This window comes from Mastigoproctus giganteus, chromosome 3 (assembly GCF_048544385.1).
Source record: "Mastigoproctus giganteus isolate SK-2022 chromosome 3, ASM4854438v1, whole genome shotgun sequence".
Classification (NCBI taxonomy): domain Eukaryota; kingdom Metazoa; phylum Arthropoda; class Arachnida; order Uropygi; family Thelyphonidae; genus Mastigoproctus; species Mastigoproctus giganteus.
Genome location: NC_143577.1, coordinates 38795022 through 38812866, shown reverse-complemented (window position 1 = coordinate 38812866; position 17845 = coordinate 38795022).

Genomic DNA, 17845 nt, shown 5'->3' with positions numbered 1-17845 from the left:
TCCTTGCAACAACTCCTTGTTTTTTTCCCTTTTTCAACCGATCCAAGATTTTAATTTTTTTCTTCGAGAGGAATGAATTTTCTTTTCAATTTTTTTTCTTCTTTTGCAGTTTTGGTGGCCATTACTGTAAAAAATAATTTTTTTTATTTGCCAAGGGGTATTCTCCGAATAAATTCACTATTTATAATTACTTGCGCAACAATTAGCTCTTTATAACGTAAAAAATTGGCACTACACAAAAAAATATGTATGAATGTACTTGGGTGTTTCCCCTTATATAAATTCGGTTCTGGCAACTACACCCGTTATACGAGGGTTACCTGTATATTGAACTAATATATTATATTGATTTTTATGTGAAATAATGATTTTTAACATAATGATTTACTCTCAAGGCATTTTCAGCACTTTTTTTTTTTTCAAAATTTTATCTTTCGAAGTGTGTTACCTTGTTTTTTCGGTTTCACGTTTCTATTCAGACATCCAGATATTTTTTTAATGTAAGTTACACACTGCGTTCTCTGCTCTCCTTTATTATTATAATTATGTATCTATTTGGCAAAATACGTATTACTTTTGGATGATCTATTCAATCACAATGTAAGAGTATAATTAGAGTGAGTATTATAGCTTTTGGTTATCCAAACAACAATCAAAAATTAAATTGAGACTTCTTTACAAAGTAAAACAGTCTCCATCTCTGATCGTCTTCCAGTTAAAAAACAGGAGATTAACTTCTGAGCGAGACTATTCGTTTGAAAGTAGTGCAACTCGTTGCGAAGGCAAAGGTTTTTACTGCTGTGAGCACAAAGAATAGTAGAATAGACTTGTCTGTTCTAAAGAAGTGGGCCAGGTGTTCATAGACATCAACAGTCTTACATGAGGTGTTTTGAAAGATTTGCTAAACTTCGTGGCATACTTTAAGCACGTAAAAAAAGAAAGCTTATAGAGTATTCTGGATATCCAGACAGTGCTGGGAGGTACTGCTTTGCTTTTTAGGCTCCTTTCTGGACAGCTTGGAATATGCAGTTCAACAAAAATCTCTTCTTTCACCTTGCAACACTGATTTTTGGAAAAATGTGAACTTGCCTCCAGTTTGATGAAACTGTCCATCAGGCTAAATTTAACATGACTGGGAAAGGTTATTTAGATCAACTAATGTGGTGTGTGTTCCAATGATTTCTCAGAAAGAAACGTCATCGGGTTTTATCTATTGCTAACATGGGTGACTGTCCTAAATCCTATGAAAAGAGAATTCTTTTGTGAAACTTCACAAAGAAATTATTTAAAATCATCAAACGTTCCAGACAGTGGTGAAATTAGTATGCCACCAGATCCATTCCCTTGTAGAAAGAATGTGGGATTTTTAATTATAGAATAAGAAATCGTTGGTAAACAGTTATAATGACACCATTACGATATTGAGCTATAAAGAAAGAACAATACGCATGCAGAACTTTCAAACTATTAGGTACAACAGAAGTTTACAGCATTTCCAGAGCAACAGGAACATTTCAAGCTTGTTCTTAAAGCAAAATCCACCTCTTGCGTGTGATTAAGGGCTAGACTTGAACTTATCAATTTTAATCTGGAATTTCAGCCAAAAGCAACTCCTAGTGATTACAGTTGAAAGTCGTGAAATTATTTGCTAGAGGGGTGTGCACAGAGTAAATTATAGTTGTAAATATTGAACGCTTCCGAGCTCTTTTAAAGCATGAAAGTATCGACGTAAAGTCCTCAAGGAAATCCTGTCCCTGGAGCCACGTGTGGTTCTACTACGCTGTGGATACACCGCGGTATTCTACGTCAGACTTCGGATCGATCGAATATACAAGTTGTAAAACATTTTAATTAATCAGAAATGTGGCGTACGAAATCACTGGGTTATTCAACTCGAAGAGCGCTTGGAGCAACCGGAGTAAAGCAACTACGTAAGTCATGTTGAAGCCCTGAGGCAGCTGTGAACAGATGAGAAAGTTGTATATCTACACTCGGTTATGTTGTTATTTAGTCATTTTAACACTATTGCAAATTGTCTCATAGTCCGCTTCTATAGTAATGTGTTTTCTGCCCACCCACCCTGTGGCCATTGGAGCCCACATATAGTAAACAGCGCAATCAGAATATCCTCATTTCCCCTCAGAACAACACTTTGAACTGACAGTTGAACTGATTAAAAATTGTCAGTCAGTTCAACCTTTGATTGACATTCGCTCATTAACTTATCAGTTCTTCCACTATCTGTCCCTAAATTTGGAAATGGTACGAGTGTGGCGCATTCTTTTCCGGCAGCAGCCTCACCTTCAGGAACAACTTACTATGATTCCATTTATACGTCTTAGCATGCATGGATACCTCGTGCATTGACACAATTCTCAATATTCCCCCATTCGCAAGTATCACTGAGTTCTTGAGCCAACTTTAAGAATTCTTATTAAAATTGCTTTTAAATTGTAAAGCTAATATCAATCACATAAGCGTAGTTTAGATAAATGCAGTTAACGTTGTAGTACAGGATATGAGATCTCTAACTCTACATTTCCTAATTGTTCTATAGTTAGCCTGTCAGATCTAAAACAGTCATCATGTCCGCATTGCAAATAAATAGAGAGATATACTTCAACTACAAAGAAATACAGTACTTGCCTCACAAATTATATTAAGTATTAAAACATTTTGACAAAAAATGAATAAGGAAGTATTGTCCCATCATCAGTTTTAGCACTGGATAAATATCATTTTAGAAATGTACCTACCTAAGTATGTACCAATGTACAAATATTTTCAGAACTGTACCTTTATAAAACTCTGTTTGTTGTGCTTTTTATTTCTTAAAGTGAATAACAATTCTCATTTGTTCGGAATCATTTTCATTAAAAAATAATAATAAATGTAGCCCTGGGTACCATTACTGCTCAAGGTACAATCAAAAGTAGGACAGCAATCAGCATAAAAAAAAACGCAAATATAAACGTCTAATTAATTATTCAAAAATTGATTAATTACAGATTAATTAACTAAAAATAAATAAAGATAATTGTAATATTTTTGTAATAATTAATTCACCTCCTCTGGAGATATTAAACTCTGCAATTTGGATTTTAATAAATTTGAATTATTAAAAAATAGTGATAATTTGTTATTTATAAAAGCGCAGTAACTAAACTGAGAAATTTTCTTTTCTGCGCATCCGCCATATTGCTAATTCATTCCTCCAATCAGCTTGCTGCAACAAACAGCATTTCAGAACTTCCGGTTAATTAATACAGTTAAATGTAAAATGCAACACATTTTATTAAAAAAAAACATTTCAAACTAGAAAAATTTTTCAAAAAACATTTCAAACATTTCAAAGAAAGAAATCCGGAATTTGTATAAACGATGGCATTTATCTTTAAGAATCCACGTAAAAAAATCGCATTTCTCTTTAAAAATCCATGTCAAAAATCGAATTTGTTTTTAAGAACTCATGCAATAAAACGGCGAAATTTGTTTCTTTATAAGATGCTTGCTAGACGTTCACTTTTTTTAAATCTGTTTTCGTGGCCAGCAGAATTTATACTGCAGAGATAATTCGATGACTTAATTATCAGAACAAATTTGCCTTTGCAACGAGTTGCCCTATCATTGCACTCTTTTCAAACAGCTGGCCATTATTTTTTTAAAAGATGAAGCTACTGTTAATTTGTCCTGAATTATTTATAATTTAGGAAAAACTTGTCCCTGATTAGATAACACATAGTTTCTTGTGCCAACGTGTTGACATAACATTTTTGAAGAAGTTATTATATTAGCTTCAGTTTTCAAAGTTGTAATACACCTAACGCTATCTATTGAAATAGTGCAATACCATAGCAACTCCTTACAAAGGCAAGTTTGTTCTGATCATAATTAAGTCAGCTGCATTATCCATACAGTTTAATTCCTTCTGGCAGCCAAAGAAAAAAAAATAAATAAGAAAATAAAGGGCAAAACAATCATTATAATTCCGTTGTATTTTGCTCTCCTAAAATTGCTCAGCCACTAGGTAAATCTATCCGAAACCGGCACCTCCCCCAGGGATCGGATTTTAAATAATTTACTGTTCACCATATCAAAAGAAAGAAAAAAGTTTATTGCTTCTGGTTAATTAATACATGCATGTTAAAATCCGATGCATTTCTATTTTGACCCAATTTTCTAAAAAAGCTAATGATAAAATTTCATTAATATCCATTCTCTGGAAATCGAGCTATTTCATTCTGAAGGAAAGGCACTCTGCTTTTCAGTGATATTCTGAACGTTTATTTGCAGCATATAATTTTAGGCTACACGATAGCGAACTTAAAATAAGAAATTAAACAAATAATCATTATAATTATAGAAATCTTAAGCATAATTATTACTCACCTCAGTCATTAATACAAATATATTACTGCAACCCGACGTAGATGATCCATCACATTTGAAAGTTGCTACAAACTCTCATTCAATGTGTCCGCTTCTAATTAACTTTGGCCAATAACCGCAAATTTCCAAGGGAGCTGTGTCTCAATGTCAAAGGTTATTATCATTAAAATATAAAATTCACGCATGTCTTTTAGGAACGAAAATTTTACGGCCGCTATATTCGACTTCCGCCCGAATTACCACACCTAGATGAAATACGATGCAGTTTATTAGACAGGCCAAGATCGAAATGTCCTTGTAGATGAATAACATCCGTTTTGTTTAGAAATTATAAATCCGTTGGGAAAAACTCAGGACTCAGGAAACATTAATTTATTACGTAGTGTCCTATTAAACTAGACATTGAATGATCTATTACGTCACTCTTTCTTCTATTTACTTCTTACCTATAAAAGCTGATAAATCTGGTTTGGAAGTGTAATTTGAAACTGGAGATTTCGTCATGGTTTCTGGATCATCGAGAATTGTGCTTTTGATCACTGGAATAGAAATTGTCATTTTAATGCTCGTGACAAGTTGCTATGGTCAGTATCGCTATGGGAATGATTCGGGAACTAAATATTACCATGAAAATGATTCTGGAACTACAAATTTTCCTACATCAAGTGGGAACATTACAACAACGAATTTTATGGATTATTGGAACACTTTGGAAACCGTGTTGAAGAAACAAGCAACGCTCATACTGAAAATGTTTCTTCCTTCAATTATTCGAGCCAGTTCTGACATTTCATACGGTTGCATAGGCAGCTTAATGAGACTTTTCGTCGACCTGCAGAAACTACAAGACTGGGCATACAGAAGTAAGTACGTTTTAGTTAAAAATGGGAGATTAGGCTTTTATCGAATCCATTAATTTGAAAGTAGGGCAATATCAGAGCAATCCGCTCTGAACGCATTTTTTTTTCCTGCTGTGAGAACAAAGACCATTGCATTAACGATACGAAATACTTGGAATTGTGTTTGTTTGTAGTTCAAGTTTAACCTACTTAATTTTAGACTTTGTGTAATTGTATAATGAATGGGAGATTAAAAACTCACAGAACCCCAACAAGCTCCCACCAAACCTTAGTGTTTCTGTGGAATCTGATTTGAAAAGCAGCATTTTACAATATTTAGGCCCTATGTCATCAAAACTGTATTTCATTTGCAATTGCTTGTATGCTATCTAAAGGAAAATTAAGTAGCCCTAAGGATTGTAAGTGTAAGTGTAAGTGTTTTCAGTGTCAAACGGCACCAGGGGTTTCCCCCATCTCCGCGTTGCTTTTATTGTGGGTGTACCAGTTCACTGGGAAGGCCAGAGATTTAAAAGTGTATGGATTATGGAAGTGTGGTGTTTTGTACCGTTGTTCCTCTGGCCATTTAGCCGCTGGACCTCTTCTGAGGCCCAACGTTGCCCCACTTACGCCCCGTGGAGGCAGACCAGGTACCCGATAGTCTTTAGTTCACTCTGGCAGGTCCTGCCACCTAATTTCCTGAGATTTCGGTGGCTAGGACCTTAAAAAAAAAAAAAAAAAAAAAGTTTTTTTTTTTTTTTTTACACATATATGTATAGATATATGTGTGATATCTCTCGATTGCGTAGGGTGATGTCGCTTGAATAAGGATAGACCGAACTATGGGCGTCAGTTAATTTGGATTCATTGAATTTATGTGTGTGGGGGAATTCGCTTGTGTAAAGATAGAGAAGGGGGAGAGAATGAAGACTGGGGGTTAAAGGAGGAAGGATAAGGCCAATAGAGTAGGAGGCCTCAATTTGGTGTCAGCAGGGCATGCCCATGCCCTGCCAGAAGGAAGAATGGGGGTGGCATGGAGGGGAGGAAACAGTATGACCGTCTCCTCCCCCCTGCCGGGATGGGATAGAAAGGGCCGGACAAGGGAGCCGGCACAGGTCGCCAATATGGCGTGTGTGCAGCCTGGCTGCAGAGTGGTGGCTAGGCCAGCAGGTTCAGGACAGCATCACAACACTGGCCCCACCAGGAGGTACATACATGGACAAGGTCTCTACCGACTTGTTCAGAGATCGGTTGAATGCCGGCGTTGGTCATGGGATCAAGGTCTCATCCAGTTTGGTCATGGTCATGGTCCTTCTATTTCCATTTTGGGTGGTCATTCTTGGTATGTGGTCACTTTCACTGTTTGTTCTGTTATCTGGGCGTCGATGCGGTGTTGTCACTCCTGCATATGGTGATTGTCACATTCTAGGGTAGTTCGTTGGGTAAATTACATGCGCTGTCGGTCCAGTTGACAGGGTGTCCGTGTTTGATTGTGATGTTCGTGGGAGCAAAGTCCCGTCCGATATCGTGGTACTTTGAGCTTTCTGGTACAGTTGACAAAGTAATGGCACTCATGAGAGCAGAGTCCCGTCCGATTAGTTGTAGTCAGGTCCTGCATCAAGCCTGGGGAGGTTGGGTCATTGCCCTTAGCCGGGTAAACAGCTCATGTGCAAAGCACGAGAGGGCCTTGTAGTGCTCCTCCTCATGTAATATAAGGTGCTCCCGTTCCTTCGGATTAAAGCGTATCTTTGTGATGAAATGACATCTGATGTCCTCAAAGAGGGGACAATCGTGCATTAGGTGTGACCATGTTTGGTTTTCTCCGCAGTGGCATAATGGGGAATCCCTGATGCCGAAAGTTGACAGCTTGGCATTAAAAGAGCCATGCCCTGTTAGAAGAAAGGTGGTGTAGAGCCCCGGTGAGAACCAGTTTGGCTGTTCGGGATACACTTGGGTAATGTCCGGGATGAACTTCCGGGTTATCTCACCTTTAGTTGAGTCCGCCCATCGGGACTGCCAGGTTTGTTGAAGATATTTGGTTAGTCGTTTCTTTTCTGCGTTGCTGTTGTTGGTCGGGTCTGTGGTGAAGCCAATGCAAGTTACACTGTTCCCTCTTGATAGTTGATATAGCATGCCACAGCGGACAATCTCCAGGTCCAAGGGTAGGAGCCCTACAAGGGCCTGCAGTGCGTGTGAGCTGACCGTGCAGCATGCTCTGGAGACAGTGAGTAAGATGCTGCGCTGTATCGTTTCTAGCTTTCTTTTATTGACTGCGGTGGTTGCTTTTTTAAACCAGATCCCTGCTGCATAGCTGATGGCTGGAATGAAGAAAGCCTTGTAAAAGAGGATCAGGGTTCTTTTCCTTAAGCCCCAATCCTTTCGCGAGACTCTTGCTATGAGGGCTGAGTAGTTTTTGATCTTTTTTTTGTAGATATACGAGGTGTGGGGTGAATGAAAGATTTTTGTCAAGGATGATTCCTAGGTATTTTAATTCCGTGGTCAGTTTTATGGTTTTTCCTTCTATTTTTATCTGAGGTGGCCTCCTGATATCAAGGGAGCCTTTTAAAAGTATTGAGGATGTCTTATAAGGTGATATTCTTAAGTGATGATTTTTTGACCATTCTTGGAGGGTATCTATGGCCCTGTTTGCAATAGCCTCAAGTTGTGCACGATTGTCCGCCTCCAGCATCAGGACCAGGTCATCTGCGAAGGCTTGAGCATCTGCTCCGTTTAGATCCTGGTTGAGGAAGCCGTCCAACACCAAGTTCCAGAAGAGAGGCCCCAGGACTGATCCCTGTGGGCATCCCCGGAACACCGGCCGGGTGAGTTGGCTATAGGGTGTAGATACTGAGATCCTTCTGTCCGAAAGATAGGTTTTGATGCATTGGTATAAGTTGCTGGGAATGTTTGCCTCCCGGAGTCTGCCGAGGACACTTGGCCACCAAAGTGAGTCAAATGCCCCGGCAAAGTCAATGGAGATAATAAGGAAGTATTTACTATTACTGTGTGTAGCTGCATTTATTATACGTTCCAGGGCATCCACGGTGGAACATCCTCGTCGAAAGCCAAATTGCTTGGGAGAGGGGAGGCCTGCTTCTTGGTAGTGAGCTTGTATCCTGCTGTGTAGTAGGTGTTCATACAATTTACTTAGTACTGGCAGTAGGGCTATGGGTCTGTATGACTCCGGGAGTTCCTGTGGTTTCTTCGGGTTCTTCAGTATTAGTCTAATTCGTGCTGCTCTCCAATCATGGGGAAAATATCCTGCAGATAGGCAGTGGTTATATAAGTTTAATATAGTTGTTGGGATATATTCCACGGTCTTTTTTACAATTTCTGGCTCCAGGTAGTCTTCGCCGGGTGTTCGCTTATTTCTTATTTTTGCTGTTGCCAGATGGAGGTCTTCAAGTGTGAACGGGTCCTCCCGATGTGCTGGGCAGTAGTTAGTATTTTCCTCACAGAGCAGAAGTTGCTCAGGAGTGTGGTCTGAGGGCAGTTTCTGGAAGATGGTATTCAGAATATTGTCTATAGATTGGTGCCAGGATGTGGTATAGTGGCCATCGGGTGTGTTTGTTGAAGATATTACTTCTCCTTTTGGTAATTTATTAGTTGCCACTTTGTATACAACCCCCCAGGGGTCCTTATTCCCTGTTGTTGAGACTAGTGTCTCCCATGAACATTTTTTCCGGGTTCTGATTAGGGCTGTGTATTTGTTTCTGACCTCACGGTATTGTTGTCTGAGGACTTCTACCTCTGCCGCCGGCCAGGATCTTCTCGCTCGCTGGAAGCTCTTACGGCGTGTATTTACTTCATTCCGCAGTCTCTGAAGCTCAGGGCACCACCATGGGACTGAACCTGCAGATGGTTTCTTTCTTTTTATAGCTTTGTTTGAAGCCTCTGTGATTAGACTTACTATAGCACGCTGGTGCTGGTCTGGGGTGAGGTTTGTGCTATCGAATGCTTCAACAGAGTATGTCAGTGCCTCCCGAAATTGTTCCCAGTTTGCCTTGGCTATAGCAAATCTGTTGAGGATTGTTCTGGGTGTGGGTGGTCTATTGAGGGCACGGTGCATCTGGAAAGTTATTACTCTATGGTCAGAGGTTGTCCAGTCCTCTCTGACCTTCCATGAGGATATGTATCCTGCTGTGGAGCGAGTGGCTAGGCTTATGTCTATTGTTGCCTCCCAAAGAGTACTTGAGAAGGTCGGTAGATTATTTGGCTGATTCAATACTGTGAAGCTGCTGTTGGTCAGGAATTCTTCCAGGCGCTGTCCATTGGCAGTTCCTCGTCGATCAGGAGTTGTACTGTGCCAGGCTGGTGACCTGCAGTTTGCACCTGCACAGACGATTATTTTAGTATTAGGGAGCTCGTGGAGGACATTTTGCAGGTATTGGGTTGCAGGGAGAATATCTTCGCCGGGTCGGCAGTATAGCGATATGGCATAAAATTCTCCCAATGGAGAGATGATCTGGGCACAGGCAGCCCATTCGTTGCAAAAGTGGGTTATTTTAGTAACCGTGAGGTCAGGGTTGCAGACGACCAGGGCAGCCCAGGGGGTATTGCCGTTATGTTGTACAATTTTGTACGTGAGTGGGTATCCTCTCACCTCTTTCTTGTGTGTGTAGGGTTCCTGGAGGAAGAGGATGTCAAGGTTGTCCTCGTTTACCTTTTTCTTTAGTTGCGCAGTGACTGCAATTGCCCGTTGTGCATTATGCTGTGCAAATTTCACTGTGTTAGAATCTTTATATTTACAAAGAGTTCCCATAATCTGTTCTTTGTTGTTGAGTGCTTTTGGCTTTTAAGTACACGGGGCAGTTACTGTCTCTGACAGAGTGGTCTGCTGGTAACTTTAGGGCTTTGCAGTTTGCGCACACTGGTGGAGCGGTTTTGTTTGGGCAGGAATTGTAATTGTGGCCTACTTCTGCGCAGTGCCCACAGGTTGGAGAAGTTTGCGGTTGAGTACACGTGTGTGTGGTGTGGCCAAATCGGCAGCATCTAAAACACTTTGGAACAGCCACGTGCTCTCTGAAGCGATGACTGCCCCAATCGATGTAGATTCTTGCCTGCTGCCTTAGTACTTTCCACGCTCTGGGAGCTAATTCTACCACCCAGTTAGTTGAGTTATTATTTCTGGGTTTTGTCTGATATCTGGGTGTTATCAGATTCGATGGGTCCGTATCCGGGAATGCTTGCTGCAGGTTTTTGCGATATATCTCACCTTGCAATTGTGTTGGGGATAGGTCATTTCCTGTATTAAAGATTACAATGCTTGGTCCTTTTTTCTTGGGAGTTTCTGCTTGTAGGCCAGGGACGGCACTTTCGGATTTGCTATAATTTTGTTCGCCTCCTCCTGTGTTTCTGTCTCGATGATGACGCCGACGTTGCGGGTCTTCCTTATCGATTTTATTCTGGTGTGTTTGAATTCATCGCTAAGGTTAGTAATTACAGTCTTCTTTACTTCTTCACTTGTGTGAAGAGTCTCGGTGTTTGTTGGCTTCAGTATGACCAGGTTGGGTCTTGGTAGTAGTGGTACTTTCTTTTTGCTGGGAACAGCAAGGGTTGGTGGTCGTTCCGTTGTCATTGTGGTCCTCAGCGCTTTGGCATATGTGGGCGCGCGCTGCTGCGTTTGGTTTGCCCCACATTCCATGTATGCCTGGAGCTTAGCATTGGCTCTCTCACTCTCGAGGTAAGTTTCCGTCAAGAGAGTGTCCAGCTTGTTCCACAGGTTCACGATTTGTGCCCTTAGCCCTGTGGTTACCCTGTTAGATTGCTCCTTAAATAATGTTTCCAAGGCAGCCTTGAGGAACAGAGACTTCTCATGAACTGTACCCCCTGGCAAGGAGGGATCCAGGGGAGCCTCCTGTGGCTTCTCCTCGCTGGTGTCCTTTTGGTTTTCTGTTATGTCTTTTGATTCAGTTTGGGAGCGCATCTCCCGCTCCAGATTAGGTGTTGGCTTTCTATACTTGCGTTTTCCTGTTAGCGGGGCCCCCGAATGGGGTTCTGACGTCTCCTGTTGTTGGTCTATGACGACGGGGTCGTCATTTTGGCTCTGATGCGCGGCATCTGTGGGTTTTTTCAATTTCCCATCCATCTTTACGAATTTCGGATTATCGAACTTTTACGGATAATCGGAGTTCATGAGGTCCCGCGTGAAAGAGCTCGTGGAGGTGAGCAAGAGGCAACCTTCCTCCCGTCTCTGTTTGAATTTAGAGCTGAATAGTCCTTCAGCGAAGATTTTGGGCTATCCCCCTCTGTCACTTGGGGTGGGGGGGAAACAGCCAGATGTGGAAATGCCCCTAGAAGAACGGGGTTAATTTCCTGTTGGGTAGTTTATATCGGCGAGGACGTTGGTAGTGTTATTTTGTTGAAGAGATCGTCGGAACAGAAGTAGCTTCTCTCCATGGTCAGTTTATGGTAGAGGAAGGGGGGGAAACAAAAATCATCGTTTCCAGTTGGGATTTCACTAAGTTGATAGGAGTTAGTTGAACTGTAGTGGTAGTGAGCTTCTTCCGTTATGACTAGAAGAGAAAGTATGCAGCAGTGGGTGGGAGTGGGGGAGAAACAATCACTAACCCTGTTGCCAGTTGACCTTGCCAGGGGCTTAAGTGACGTGTTGCCTTAAGCAGAATATCACTGGGTTCGGCTGCGTTGAATGAACATTAAGCCCGCTGTTGGTTTCGACTCTTAATTAACTGGAATATGAATGCTAAAAATTAAAATGTGTTCGAGCTCTCTTTCAGCCCGATAAAAACACTGTTGGGGCACCCTCCCCAGTCAAGTGCACACTACCAACGTGGCCTCCGCTTTATAATCGGTGCCTCTCTATGGCCCTGCTGCCAGCCACATGGTGACCATTGTAGTCTGGCAAACAAAGGACACAGATAAAAACGCTGGTAATTTGCTAAATTCCCAAAAGTTTGCAAAATTGTCTCACCTAGGGAATCCTCAGATGAATGTCTTTCGACGGGAACACTTTTCTTGGCGAACTAAACACTTAAAACTCATATTTTATCACAAAAATCAGGAGCTCGTAAAAACGTGTCTACTCATAACGGCAGCGGCCGCCAGTCCCCGCCCTAAGGATTGTGGATTTTCAAAAGGCATGCACAATTCCTCTTCTACGAGGGGTCACAACAAGTATTTACCCTCACCTACAGATTTATCCCACCCGCTGATAAGATCTTTCAAGCCTCTTGAATAGAACTCCTTATTTTGAGCCATAACCAGCCTTCCACTTCATTAATTACCTCTTCATCAGTCTGAAATCTGCTGCCTCGTTATGATTTCTTCATTTTAGGGAAGAGGATGAAGTCTGATTGCAAAGTCCACTGAAATAGTCTTGTGAGGAAAAACCATTGTCGGTTACAAAAAAAAAATTGCTGAAGAATTTGGTATTGTCCAACAGACTGTGTCAGATATTAAAAAAAAAAAAAAATGAATCTTTAAAGATGTTTTCTTTAAAATTCGATATGGGAAGTGATAAAAGCAGTGTATCAAATTGATAGACATTAAAAAAGCCAAAAGAAGTGTTGCTGGAAGAAGTTGTATTTAAGTGGTATTCACAGCAACGATCAAGTGGCTTGGCGTGCGACGCCAGCGCCACCTGATATATGTAAAAAAATACAATACATTTATACATATATCGATGGATAAATGTTAAATTTTCCATTTATTTGTGTTCTAAGTTTTTGTTCTTTTAACGCTATCTTTTGCTTCACTAATCCGGATTATCGCTTAATGCGGATGACCTCTCCCTCCAATTAATCCGGATTAGCGAGGGTTTACTGCATATAACATCAAATCACTAATTGAAATATTTCCACGGAATGGTAAATACTTATTGACGTTCCGTCGTATTCTAAGCGATATTGTATAAATAAATATATAACTTAAAAAACTGTCTAGTTTACTCTACTGCTTTTACAGTATCTTAAAGTGGACAGTAATAAAACTAACAGTAACCCGTTTCCTGTTATATGAAGAGCTAGCAGGAAAATACACAGACGAGTCAAAACATTATGACCAGCGAGTCGTTATGCAAATCGAATAAACTGCAGGTGAACTACAGCGCATGCGCGGGTAGGGACACGGTTTAAAAATCACCTGATACTGAGCTCCGTTAATCAGCGTTACTCATGTTCTTCAGATGGGAAAGGCAGCGGACTTAAGCGAGTTTGACAAACGCCAAATTATAATGGCCACACGACTGGATCAGAGCATATCCGAAATGGCACGGCTGGTGGGATGCTTACGGTCAGCCGTGGTTAGTACCTACAGAAAGTGGTCCGAGGAAGGAAAACCCACGAACCGCCAGCGAGGTGTTGGACGACCACGGCTCATCGATGCTCGAGGTGAGGGAAGGCTCTCCCGGATGGTACGTGGCAACAGAAAGACGACTGTGGCGCAACTCGCTGGTAATTGGAATGTTGGTGACCGGAGTAATGTGTCACAACACACGGTACATCGAACCCTGCTGAAAAATGGGGCTGAGTAGCCGAAGGCCGCTCCGAATGCCCATGCTAACCACGGTTCACCGGCGACAGCTCCTACAATGGGCACGCGAGCATCGAAATTGGACCTTGAGTGATTAGAAGAGGGTAGTCTGGTCCGATGAATCACGTTTCCTGTTGCACAATGTAAATGGCAGAGTACGTGTGCGTCGTTTACCTGGGGAAGTGATGGCGCCTAGATGCACCGTGGGACGAAAACAAGTCGGTGGCGGCGGTGTCATGCTTTGGGCGATGTTTTGTTGGGATATCCTGGGTCTAGTCATTCATGTGCCCGGCACTCTGACGTTTACCACCAAAGCGCCGGACAAATCCATCAAAAGAAAGAAACCATCTCTGGGGGCGGTACCCTGGTGGAAGCCTGAGCTCCACAACTATGGCAGCCTGCAAACACCAGTCGGAAAAAATTCCAGCGGTATAGACATGATTGGCCTATCGCAGAAGTAGAGGCACTCCTAGAACGATACCGTACTGCAAGGAATCAATATTTGGCAAAAATCAGAGAAAGAAAACAGCTTATACATGGGAGCACCTAGTTTCCCCGACAGGAAATGATGACCCCTGGGGAGTGGTCTGTTGGGTGACTGCAAACAGCCTCCCCAGAGGGGTGGTAGTCCCAGCAACGAGGAAACCGCAAGGGGAGTTCACAAAGACGTGGCACGAAACAGTTAAAAATATTTTGGATGCTATGTTCCAGGAGCACATTGATACCACCACACCAGAACAAGTACCACCACACCACCACAGAACAGCACATACATAACCCAGCAAATTGAGGAACCTTTCACCAAGATTGAGCTGGAGATAGCGGCGGCCAAGCTGAGAAACAAAAAGTCCCCAGGAGAAGACCTCCTAGAGCCAGCGATCATCAAGAAAGCAGAGGACACCATCCCGGAGGAAATATCGAAACTATATAACAAATGCCTCAAAGTAGGTTACTACCCGCGCGATTGGATGGTGGCAACGCTCCGGCTAATCTTGAAGAATCCCACAAAGAGGCAGAACCTCCGAGGGTCGTATCGCCCGATAGCGCTCCTGACAGTTCTCAGCAAGCTTCTTGAACATCACCTGCAAAACAGGATAGAGAAGCACTACACAAACGCAAGTCTAGAGTCACCCAAACAATTTGGATTTCGAAAAGGATACGCCACCACCGATGCCCTACGCAGCATCATCAATGCTGCAACAGAAACAGACCGCAAATACTTTCTTGCCATCGCAGTTGACTTCGCCGGGGCATTTGACATCCTCTGGTGACCAAGCGTCCTCAGCAGGCTCCGTGAGGCCAAACTCCCAAGTAATCTATATAATTGTAGACGGACGCTGGGCAGGCTTTCCAAGTGATCGCCTGCCTTGTGACAAAACGGCCAGAAACAACTAAACAGCACACACACTGCACGAACATAATATTACACACATTTCTGGCCTGTTACAGTGCTCTGTAATCATCACAATGTACAAAGACGGAATTGAACTTTCGTTCAGGTGCCGTCTTACATGAGATACTATACATGTCTAAATGTCTATATATAATTGCATCAGCACTTACCTGTGCGCCAGATCAGTAAAAATCACCACTCCTTACTGTACAATAACCAGACGCATCTACAGAGGATGACCACAGGGCTCTGTCCTGGGCCGAATGCTCTGGAACGTGGTGCTGGACGAATTCCTTAACCTCAACCTCGGAAATGCAGACGACCTTGTCCTGACGCTGGTGGAAAACTCCAGGGCTCAGCTGGAAAACTCAGCAAACCGGGCGCTCGCTACCCTACAACAATGGGCTGGCGAAAATAACCTGAAGATATCATCCACTAAGACAAGCTCGATCCTACTTTGTGGAACCCTGGACACCAGGAGAACCCCCAAATAAAAGTACCGGGAACCAATGTCAAGCTGACCACAAAAATGAAATTTCTCGGGGTTGGCCTTGAAAGAAACCTCTCCTTTACCCCCCACCTTAACTATCTGAGAAACTAAATCAGAAATTACACGTCACGACTGGAGCATAAAGAAGACATGTAGACATGTCTAGTATTTTATGTAAGGCGGCTCCCAAACGCTAGTTCAACTCCGGCGTGGTAGAATGTGATGTTACAAAACCTCTGCAGAAAGTCCAGAAATGTGTGTAATGCTATGTTTGTGCCGTGTATGTATTTTGTTTTATGTTGTTTAGTTGTTTCTGGACGCTTTGCTATCAGGAAGCAACAAGCACCAGGCTGGTGCGTCCTGATACTCATCTACGCCGCGAGGATGCGGGCCACAACTGAGCGCGAACCGCAGCAAACCTCGAGTGTCACGTACTGAATGCCGAAATCATTCAAAGTATGAGCAAATAAAGTTAATTTTAACAATAAATTTTAAAAATAATGATAATAAAATAATCAGAAAAATTAAAGATAAAAATAAGTAAAAATAAAATAAAATAAATAAGAAAAATAAAATAAAAATAAAATTCAGTAAAAATAAAGATAAAAATGAGTTAATAAAATAGGTAAAAAATAAAAAATAATAATAATAAAAAAAAAAACGTCCTCCACCTGCAGAAAGAAACCACCGCAACTAATAAAAGAAAACTAGAAACCATACAGAGGTACAGCTTGCTGACTGTCTCATGAGCTTGCAACACAGTGAGTACACACGAGCTCCAGTGCTCACCGGTGTCCTTCCCTTGGGCCTGGGACAGAGGCATACTGGATGCCTGCCTAAATTTCACACTAAATGTAACCAGCGACCCGAAAACAGAGAAAAGAAGATTAACTTTACATCTCCAGCAAACCTGGCAAACACGGTGGCAAAACTCAACAAAAGGACAAATAACGCGAAAATTCCTCCCAACTGTCTCGGCCGTATACCCGAAATACCCAAGCTGGCACTCCCCAGGATTACTGGCCACGTACCTCCTAACTGGCCACGGCGCCATCAGATTCAAACTGATGACTTTTGGACTGAGCAACACTCCCCTCTGTCATTTTGGCTTTGTGGAAACGTGGGAGCATCTAATGCACCACTGCAAGCTTTATGAAGATCTCCGATGCCGACTAATTACGGAATTACATTATGTGCCAAAGAATCAAGAGAAACGATTACTGCAGGAGGAGCACAACTACAAAGCAATGGCAAACTTTGCACAAGATCTTTTTGACAGAAGGCATACTTTCCAGCCCAACAGCCACAATAGCGATTCCCAGGTCCACAATATATGAATTTGCAAACAACCATATAACGTACATGGACAGTCACCATCAAGACAATCCACAAAGGGATTGCGTCCCAGGAAGAAACAACGAACGGAACCTGTTAACTCAACCATAGGAATGGACAATTTCAGTAGTAACACTGCTATAAACAGAAACCATGGACGGGAAAAACACCAGGATCCAGCAACTAAAGACTTCGACTCAAACATAAACTTAAGTAACCACGAATTGGACCAAATACCCGCAACCACAGACCTGACTAATGGACCTGTTGTGGTGCTAAGTGACAACTACGGACAGGATCCTACACCCGGACTCGACAAACGCGGATCCAGCAAATGAACCCAGGATCCAACAACTAATGACCATGACTCCAAACAAAGACATAAGTAACCACGGACTGGACTAAATACCTACAACTAGGGACCTAATTAAGGGACCTGTCCTGCTGCCAATTGACAACCACAGACAAGAACCTACACCCGGATTAGACAAATTCGGACCCAACCAAGGACCTGACTCAAGCAGACATGCAGCTGTCAGGCCATACGACGACCTGTGCCGGTTCCCTTGCTGGGCACACTTTCTTCCCTCCCCTGGAAGAGGGGGAGGTGACAGCCCTCTTGTTGCCTTCCCACTGCTACTCCACATCTTGTCTCTGGTAGGACATGGGCATGCCTTACTGACATATGCTCTGGTCGTCTACTCTATTGATCCCACTCCTTCCTAGCTATTTCCCCCAGCCTTCAGTCTCCTCCCCTCTCTGTCTGTACACCTGTGCAAGACCCACACCAAAGTTTTAGCATCTGTAAATTATTTCGCCCGCTCCTCGGCAATTAAATTCACAAACACAACCCCTTCAAACTGGGAAACATGTATATGATCAACATACAATGCGCAAAAATTATTTTATTTA